We start from the raw sequence: 10671 nt of genomic DNA, 5'->3' as shown, positions 1-10671 counted from the left end.
AGCAAGGAATGAATCGGAGATAACGGGGTGTCCAAAAGTTAAACGTCCTTTAAGGAGAAGCAGTGTGTTCCAAAAAATATAGTGAGTGATGCTTGAACAATTACTGGATGATGTAGAGAAGTACAGGGTGTTAAAGCAAATCTTAATTAGAAAAGAGGTGTGCAACGGATAAGTAGACTGTATCGCTTGAAACTGGAATTAGTGTACTGCAGAAAGGAGTTAACAGGGTGTTTTAAAAAGCTATCCGACTTTTATTGAGATGTTGTGTGGGACGGATCGGATGTGATAGGGTGTCCAAAGGTTTGTACAGGGATAGTGTGGATGGAAAATAATAATGATAATAATAAAAATAATAATAATAATGACAACAACAATAATAATAATAATAAAAATAATAATAATAATAATAATAAAATTAATAAAAGCAAAAGTAGCAATTATTATTATTATTATTATTATTATTATTCATGAATGCCATAAACACCTTATGGTCCTTCTCACACGCCTTCTTCACTGTCTCACTGCAAATATTTCACATCCTCTGCCACTCCTTGAGCCACCCTGTTCATCACTCACTAGGACTTCTGATATCTCTCTTACTTTCTCTATAATAATTCTTCCATATACCTTCCCTACCACACTCAATAAACTTATGCCATGATAATTCTAGCACTCACTTCGCTCACCCTTATTATTGTACAGGGGTACAATCACAGTCTTTTTTCCACTCTGCTGGCACAGTGTCAATCATTCATGCCGTTCTACATATCTTCAACAAGCATTTAACTTCGCTTTCTCCACTAGCCTTAATCATCTCGGCGTACGAAAAGGAAGACAGAGAAGGACTGTGGAAGGTTTTGCGCATGTGCGGTGTAGATTGTAAGTTGCTAGGTGCCATCAAGAGTTTTTATAATGGTAGTGAGGCATGCGTAAGGGTAAATGGGCATCTAAGTGAATGGTTCACGATCAATGTGGGCGTGCGACAAGGCTGTTTGATGTCCCCATGGTTCATCAATATTTATACCGGTATGGATGGGGTGATGAGAAAAGTAAAAGCACGAGTAATGGAGAGAAGGATGGCGTTGGTAAAGAATGGTGATGGATGGCATATCTCATATTTGTTGTATGCTGATGATGCAGTAGTACTTGCAAATATCGCACAAAAACTTGGAAGACTAGTGGAGAGTTTTGCTGTCTGTGAGAGTCGTGCCTTGAGAGTAAATGTAGAAAAGAGTAAAGGGATGGTAATGGAAAGAGAAGGTGAATCCCGGTGTGATGTTACAGTGCATGGAGGGAAACTGGAATTGGTGAGAGAGTTCAAATACCTGGGTACAGTAATAGAAAAGAGAGGAAAATGTGCAAAAGAAGTGGAAAGTTTAGTGACACAAGGAAGGAGAGTAGCTGGTGCTTTGACGGCCATGATAAGAAACAGATGCTTGGGTGCTGCACCTGCACGAGGCTTGCACGATGGAGTGTTAGTGCCAACTTTAACATATGGATGTGGGACTATGGTGTAGCATGAAAATGAAAAGACAAGAGCAAGAGAAATGGAGATGGGACTGCTGAGGAATGTATGTGGAGTACAAGGAGTGGACAGGATACGAAATAATGTGATTCGTGAAGATGTGGAGTGAGGAAGTCTGTGGATACCAGAATAGAGGAAAGTATGTTGAGATGGAATGGTCATGTGAAGAGAATGAATAACAATAGAGTGGTAAAATAAAGGCAAATATAAGCGAATTTGAATGAGGAAGGAGGCGAGGTAGGCCAAGGAGAAGGTGCAAGGATATGGTGGATGAGTGTGTGAGGAAGAGAAGTTTGGATGTCGGTGAGGCTAGGGGACTGACAAGAGATCGAGCTGACTGGATGAATGTTTTGAGACGAAATGCATGATCAGGGATTTGGCACCTTTTTTTAACGTGACAGCGTCCTGATCTATCTGTCGGACACGTTTATGTGAAGCTACAAAATGTGGTGAATGTTTTTGGCGCATCAGATAGAGCCAGGATTGCGGGGGCTTGAATGATGAGTGAATGGAAGCGTGGCCCATTGGACTGGGCAAACTTAGGTTGTCTGGACGTGGGAAAGTAGGTCCGGATGATGATGATGATGATGATGATGATTATTATTAATAATATCATAATCATCATCATCATCATCATCATCATCATCTTCAACATCATCATTTTCATCATCATTACCATCATCATCATTTTCAGCAGCAACACCAGCACGTCAGCTGCCATCATCACACACACACACACACACGCTGGTGCAGTGGTAACGTTCTCGCTTGCCAACTGGTGGACGGGAGTTCGCGCCTCGCTCAGGTTGCTAAAAGTTTCACTGATGAAGTGGGTGTTTACTGTCCCCCTTGAGCAAGGGGATGGGTGTGTGTGTGTGAAGGTCACAGCCTTGCCCTTAGATCGGACTATATGAGCTCTCAGCTCCCTTCCGGGAGGGTAAAAAGCTGACGATCCCGACCAATAAGTGATAATGACCGACCCGGTGAATTACACATGCACGCTCACACACACACACACACACACACACACCTGTCCCCTCTCCATGCTATTCCTCGTAACAGAAAAATTAGATGAAAATGAAAATGGATTTCCGTGAATTTCAGATAAAAAACTTTTTTTTTTTTTTTTGAGGAATAAAAAAAAGAATGAAACATAATACTGTAGTGTGGTTTCCCTTTTCCGTAGCGTCTTCAGTTAGCTGACTTATTTTATTGTTTTTTACCGACTATTGGCAAAATGCACGAGATTTGTTTTTTTAGTTATTTGTTTTCGGGGGTATTGTACATTCCTTTATTCTGGCCATTAAGTAGACCATATTATGCAGCTTGGAAAATTCTTTTGTACTAACTTCCATCTCAAGAAGCCTCTCGTAAACTGAATAAAATCGTCTGATGGCAGCAGGATTCAACCCCTCTAGAGCTTTGGTTTCTTTTTTATTCTACTTCTTGCCAGACGATTTCATCAGCTTCGGAGAAAGCACTCTCATGCTTCTGCTTCTTCTTCTTTTTCTGCATCTCTTTTTTTCTTTTTTCCCTTTCTCTTCTTTCTTTTTTTTTGTCTTCTTCCCCTTCTTCCTCTTCCTCTTTTTTCTTCTTCCACTTCCTCATTTCGTCTTCTTCTTCCTCTTCTTCCTCCTCTGTTTCTTTCTCTTTTTCCTTCTTCCTTTTCCTCTTTTCCTCTTCTTCTTCCTCTTTTCTTCTTCCTCTACTGTTTCTTTCCCTTTTTTTCTTCTTTCTTTTTCTTTCTTTCTTTTTTTCTTTCTCTTCTTTCTCTTTCGCTTTCTCTTCTTTCTCTTTCTCTTTCTCTTCTTCTTTCTCTTTCTCTTCTTCTTTCTCTTCTTTTTCTTCTTCTTCCTTTTCTTCATCCACCTCTATTTTCTTCTTCCTCTTCCTCTTTTCTTCCTCTTCTTCCTCTTCCTCTTTTCTTCTTCTTGCTCTTCTTGTCCTTCTTCTTCTTCTTCTTTTCCTAAACAGGATACAAACAGTCGTCATTAAATATTTATTGTCATGACCTTTTCATGTCCTTTTGTTCCTGTTTTCCCCAGACGAATATTTCTGCCTAATTGAGACGCCTTTCTATTCAAAAGCTCGATCGTTGTCAGGAAGATAATATTATAGAATGTACTTCAGGAAGACGTAAGTAAAGGCAGACAATTACGATCAGGAAAACTTGAAAGCACGACATTGATCTGTGACAGTCATATTAATAATACCTTCCCTACAAGGTAAATTAAGTGCTTCCCTACAAGGTAAATTAAGCCCTTCCCTAGTCAATCCTCTATTTTTTTTTTTTTTTTTTTCGTGATACCATAACACGACTTAATTCATGATGCGGGAGACATTTAGAACTGAACCACTACAGGAAAAAAAAAAATTATGAGAGATTTTTCATAAGTTGAATAATGCAATTTGATAATATTGTGATAAACAATAGCACTCTGAGAGTGCATATCTTAACACGGAAGCAACATGCCCTCTTTTTACCTTGATCTTTAACCATTCTCGCCCAAAATTTAATCTCTTTATGAAGTGATGCTTCTCAGTCATTATACCAAACTCTGTGCAATTCCATTTCACGGATTTTTATTTCTTTGTTGCTGGTAGAAAGACAGAGGGACAAACAGACAGACCACGCCAAAGGCATCAACTCCTTGAGGGATGTAAAATGGTTTGGCGAGATCTAATTATAGTGAAGGAAACGTCACCGGAATAACGTCCCTGTGATGATCAAGTTTGGAGCAGGTAACACTGAAATTACAAGAGTGTTGTCTGAGTCGCAAGTGTAAGCATCATTTTATGCCAACAAGAGGAGTACGGAGAAGTGAAAAATGAGATCCAATTAATTAAACCTCTTCATTCCGAGGAACTTTCTGTTTCTAGTTTATTATTTTTACTGCAACATTATTTAATTTTATATACTCGGAAGAGAGCCCTTGTACTCTAAGCATTAACTAAGCCTATAAGTAATCCACTTCGATAAAAATCTTTTAAAAGAAATACAACCTTCCGTAGGTAGACTGAATAAAACTGAAAGATGCCATTGTAGTGATGATACTACAGCCCGAGTTCTCGTCTATTGAGCAAGCTCCCTAACACCTTTTGTTATGCGATTCAGCTTGGTTATTACACCTTACCGTCTCCTCTATGTTGCATTGGTTCTTCTAATACCTCATGCTCTGCATAAGTATTCAATAATATCCAAAACTTAATTGCTGTGGAAGAGGTCTTGGGATCTTCCTGACTAGACTAGCATACAAATCTAAATATACATCTGACAGTGAAGTATGATGAGGTCTGAAGCAGATGACGGCAGGGCAAAGGAGTGGTGCTTGAGTGAGTGGCAACTACAGGCAAGAATTTATTACCAGGAAAACTTGAATGCAGGGAGGTAAGAAATAAGAGTCCCCCTTTAATACAAACCTGCTTGTGGACAGACTCTCAGAGAACCAATTTGGAGCAGATGACAGAGGATGGTGGGTGTGATGGAAAGTGTTACGAGAAAAACTTGAGAAGGTTTGGCCATGTGGAGAGAATGGAGAACGAACGAGTGACTAGGGGAGTGCAGGTGAGTAAGAAGGAGAGGGAGAAGGCGAGAGGGAGTTCGAGGATGAGATGGGGAGAATGGATTATTAAAGACTAACCAGGAAACTGTATGAGACCCAGATGGAGAGAGTTAAAGAGAGGGAGACCAAGGTTGATGTGGAGCGATGAGGTGGAGAGGTATATGGATGGTGATAAGAGAGGGAGAGAGCAACCTGATGGTGAAGGACAGGCTAAACAAGAAGGCGATTTGTTTGTGGCCACCTCTTCCGGAATCAAGACTTCTGGCTACACATATAGAAAATTTAAACATACGAAAACGAGAAACCAGAATCCACAGAGAACTTTTTTTTCCTTGTGGTCAGTTGCTCAGGAAAGTAATTTGAAAGAGTTGATAGCAGGATGAATGTGTGTGTGTGTCAGCGGTGAACAGTTTCAAAGAGAAATTAGTAATCAATGAAGCTGAAATACCGGAACTGAAGTTCTTTAGTAACTTCGCTTGTGTGCAGAAAGCAGGAGGAATAATATTGGATGATAGGGTAATGAATGAGTGTGCTTGAGAGATATACGGTATGATTACAGGTACTAATTCGTCATTACCGAGGGACGAAAACAAGAAGATTAAAGCTAAAGGTAGAAAAATAACACAGCTAAAATAAAGAGGGTAAGAAAATCTGTCCAGAGCAGATGATAGTGGGATACGTCAGTGTGCATCAAAGATACACCTTTTCGTGGAAGATTTTGTGATCAAGGAAACTAAAGAGAGTTCTTTAAACCTAAAGTCCTATGTCCGACGATCGTTGGTTTCTGAACATGGTATGTAAAGTCCTAAGTCCGACGATCATACAAAGGTAACAAAAATCCGGAGATCTGTAACCCAGCCTCTTTTATGATGTGAATAGTTCCTTGCCGATGGAAACAGAGATCAGGTGGTGGGAGGCAATCCAGCCCCCTCCCAGGGTGTGGGAAGGGACACTCTCACGCCATCTTTCCATCTCCCTCAGCCCCATTGGATCCTGTTCTCTGTGTTCCTTTCCACCCAAACTACCTCACCCCTGAATACCACCTCTAGACAGTATTGGGTGTGTGTCAGCCACACTCACTCTCGCCTGAGACCTCCCACACCCCTCCACCTTCCTATCCCACTTTTGGCCAATACGTACGGTAAAGTCCTAATACTGACGATCATAGACAGGCTGAATATATATATATACTTTCATGCTCATTCCATCAACCTGTTTCATGCCAAGGTACATAATTACCCCCACCATTATTCCATATGGTGGGGATATTGGAATCGCCCATGTCTATCCATCTGCCCATCTGTCCGTTTTTCTGTCCAGGCCTGTACTCCGGAAATCACTTGATGGATTGGATTCATATCACACAGAAAGATAGAGTATGTCGCAGTTGATGTATGTATATGTAAAATTGTCATATTGTCCGTATTTTACGAGCTATGATCACATAAGGAATTATCTGCCATGTTATCTGTCTGTCCGTCTTTACATCTGGGCCTGTATCTCGGAAACTACCAGGTAGATTGGCTACATATCACGCGGAGAGATAGCTAATGTGTCGTAGTTGATGATCATATATGTAAAATTATCATATTGTCTGTACTTTACAAGGTAAGACCATATAAGTAAAAATTTGTTTTGTGTTATCCGTCAGTCCATCTTTCCGTCCGGGCCTGTATGTCGGGAACTACCAGGTGGATTGGATTCCTGTCACACAGAATGATAGATTATGTGTCGTAGTTGATGCCCGTAAATGTAAAATTGCCATAGCGTCTGTACTTTAAGAGCTAAGACCTTATAAGGAAAAGTCTGCCTTGTGTTTTCCCTCTGTCCGTCTTTCCGACCGAGCCTGTATCTCGGAAACTACCAGGTGGATTGGCTTCATATCGCACAGGTAGATCGAGTATGTGTCGTAGTTGATGCCCGTATATGTAAAGTTGCCATACTGTCTTTGCGAGCTATGACCATATTAAGAAAAATCTGTCTTGTGATATATTTTGCAAACTTCTTGCTGGATGCTCTTCATACCTTAAAAAGAGAGTATGAGTCCTAGTCTATGTCCTTATGCTGTATATGTTATTGCCATATTGTAAGTATTTAATGACCTATCTTCATATAAGGAAACTAATCTGAAGTAACAATATCTCGGAGACTACTTGCTGGATCACCTTCACATCTTAAAGAAAGACTGTATGAGTTCTAGTTAATGCCACTATATATGAAATTGCCATACTTATTATATACATATCTATCTGGTCTTTATCTGATGGTGGGGATACGTCTTTGCCAAAGGCTAGTTCATCTTCATGTTAGTTATTTCTGCTAACTTATTTGGAGAAAATAGTGTATTGTCCAAAATTTTCCTATTTTCGATTTTACCGCGAGGTGTGACTATTTTTTTTTTTTTTTAATCTTTGACGGTTGATAATACTGTAACCATTAGACATTTAAAAGTGAAATATACATTTTCAGGTGTGTAAATTCAAGTTCTACAAATCTATAAGACCAAATTTACCTTGGTGAAAGTTGAAAAATAGGACCCAATTTGCGGTTGCGGAGGTGCTCGGGGGGGGGGGGAGGGGAGATTTGCGGTATATAGTGGCTCCCGTCTTTATTCTTTCATTCCTCTAATACCTTTATTTTATTTTTACTTTATGTATTTCATTTTATTTTCCTAACCGGATTTTATTTCATTTTTCCTATTCATTTCATTTAATTTTACCTCTTTCTTCCTTCATTCCAGAAGCCTCCTTATGATTTTACTGAACCTAGATGAAATTAGCTCTTGTTCGAAGCACAGGAAGCGGGAGGTTCAGCGTCTGGCTTGGTTTTTATTCTGAATTTTCTTTCATTCTGAGAGCGTAGGTTTTTCTTGTTCCATTGCAGTGATGGTGGTAATGGTGACTGTGATAGTGATGGTGATAATGGTGATTGTGTTACTGGTGACTGTGTTGCTGGTGAGTGTGATGACGATGATGATGATGATGAGGTTTAGACGACGGTAGTGCTGCCTCGGTTGTTGTTGTTATTGTTGTTGCCAATGATGATGATGATAATGCTTAATGATGGTGATGGTAATGTCGGTGGAGATATTGATGCTGGTAGTTATGGTAACGGTAATAGTGATGAAAATGGGGGATGGTGATGATGGTGACTGTGTATGCTATTGCCTCAGCGGAAGACAATAGATATACAGTATATAAAAACAACAATACACTTCCAGGAAGGAGAACCAAAGACCAGGAGAGATGGGAATTGAGAAACCACTTTCTGAACTCCCAAAGGCTATTCATTTTACATTCAAGGGGAGACTCGACGAAAAAGAAGAATTGCAAGGCCTTTAACTGAGCTAAATAGAGAAGCTTTCACGGGTTGGTATTCTCTTCCTTTTTGCTGCGATGCATTGTACTCGCTTCCTCGAAATAACTGGCCGGCTGGAAAAAGCGGGAGAGCACGAAGGTACATTCAAGAGAGAGAGAGAGAGAGAGAGAGAAGCAGAGGGACAGCGAGAAAACATACATTCACTTGAGAGAGAGAGAGGGGGGGGGGAAGATACATTCAGGAAAGCACCTATGATCCAACAATGGAGTTTACGTCTGAATTTTCGCGTAAACTGTACAGTTTCCTATCCCTTGCAGTAGAGAATCGTCATGCTGTCTGTTTATTCTTGCTATGTCTGTTCAGCTTTGTGCAGTTTAGGAAACCTTTGCTTTTGCTCTCTGATATTGCCTATCTATCTATCTATTGCCAGATGCCTCAATCCCGTTCGGGGTGGCCACAAACAAATCGCCTCCACGTCGCCCTGTCCCCCGCCATTTCACTGCCCTGCTCCCAACTCACACACCCCCTCTCTCATATACCTCTCTACCCCATCCCTCCATCTCATCCTCGGCCTCTCCCTTCCTCTTCCCCCCTTCACCTCACTCACATACACTCTCTTCGTCAGTCTTTCACCCTCCATCCTCTCCACGTGGCCAAACCACCTCAGTGTATTCCTCCTAATGCTTCCTATCACATCCACATCCACACCACAATGCTCTTTTATATCCTCATTTGTCAGCCTGTCTCTCCATGTGACTCCACAGGCTCCTCTTAAATAACTCATTTCCATTGTTCTCACTCTTGACTTGTGTCCTTCCAGCAATGTCCAAGCTTCACTTCCACACGTTAGAGTTGGTATCACAATACTGTCATGTAGTAACTTTTTCACTTCCATGCTCACTTCCCTGCTTCTTATCACTGCTTTCAAGGAACCAGCAACCTTTTTTCCCTGCTGTACCCTTTCAAGCACTTCACCCTCCAAACCTTCATCCTTACTCATCACACTACCCAAGTACTTAACCCGCCGTGTCCCGGAGACGTGAATTCACGTCCTCACATGATGTGCACTCATATCCCGGAGACGTAAATTAACGCAGCAACATTGCAAAGTCCCTAATTTCCACAATTTTCGATTTTCGCGAGTGATTTCGCGAGTGATTTTTGGCACGTATACACGGGACACCTTCCTCTATTCCTCTACAAGATGTCAAGCAGGGACAATGCCTTACACCGCATAACCTCTCCCCCTCCCCTGCACGCCATTGTCTTGGCAATTCACCTGTTACCAGTGACTTTGCCAATAAAGACATTCAGGGCCAGAGTGATTCCCCAATCAATGACAATGTGGAGGACAAAGTTTACATAGCATTAGAGGAGGAAACAGTCAGAAATGATGATCAGGTAATGTGGGAAAAAAATGTCATGAATGGTGATGAGTTAGTGAGTGAAACAATGCTTATAATGCCTATATTACTGTCTGAAAACCAATATACTCTTGTACTACATATAGATTCGTACCAAGTAAATAAATAAATACTGTTTATGAGTGGATAAAATAGTTACCCTCCCATAGAACTCGTGTTCTTTGGTGTCAGGCTGTTAGAAAACCCAGTCAGGTAAGGAGGTACTCGTACCTAGATCGAGTATTTTAAACCTCAGGTGAGCAATTTCTCTATGAATTTTCGATGTTTCTCACCAAAAGCGGATGTTTGAGCCAAAAACAAAAAAGGTCCAAAAATGTCGGGATTGGGGCGTACCACTGCCCAGAAAACGTCGGGATGGGACGGGTTAAACGTACTCACATTTTCCAATTTCTCACCATCCAACCTCGCTCTACATTCACTGCCTTCACCTCTCTCAAAGACCATCACTTTACTCTTCCCTACATTCACCTTTAGATTTCGTTTCTTACACACACTTCCAAACTCATCCACCAAGCCTTGCAGCTCTCCTTCATCTTCACTCAACAACACAGTATCATCTCCAAACAACAGTACAGGGAGTTTCCAAACACTACCCTCTCTCACCAGGGCCACTCCAACATCCACTACCCTACCTTGTACCTCTTTTATTACCCCATCTATGTACAGATTGAACAACCATGGAGACATGACACATCCCTGTTTCAACCCAACCTTCAAAGAGAAAAATTCACTTAGTTCACCATCCATACGCACTGCAGCCTTAGCACCATCATACATACTCTTCACAGTATTCAACAACTTCCCATCTACTCCATATATTCTTAATACTTTCCACAATCCT

Source organism: Coenobita brevimanus, chromosome 104, assembly GCF_032717465.1.
Source record: "Coenobita brevimanus isolate Jiangsu-jjx chromosome 104, ASM3271746v2, whole genome shotgun sequence".
Lineage (NCBI taxonomy): Eukaryota > Metazoa > Arthropoda > Malacostraca > Decapoda > Coenobitidae > Coenobita > Coenobita brevimanus.
Note: the sequence above shows the minus strand (reverse complement) of the source record.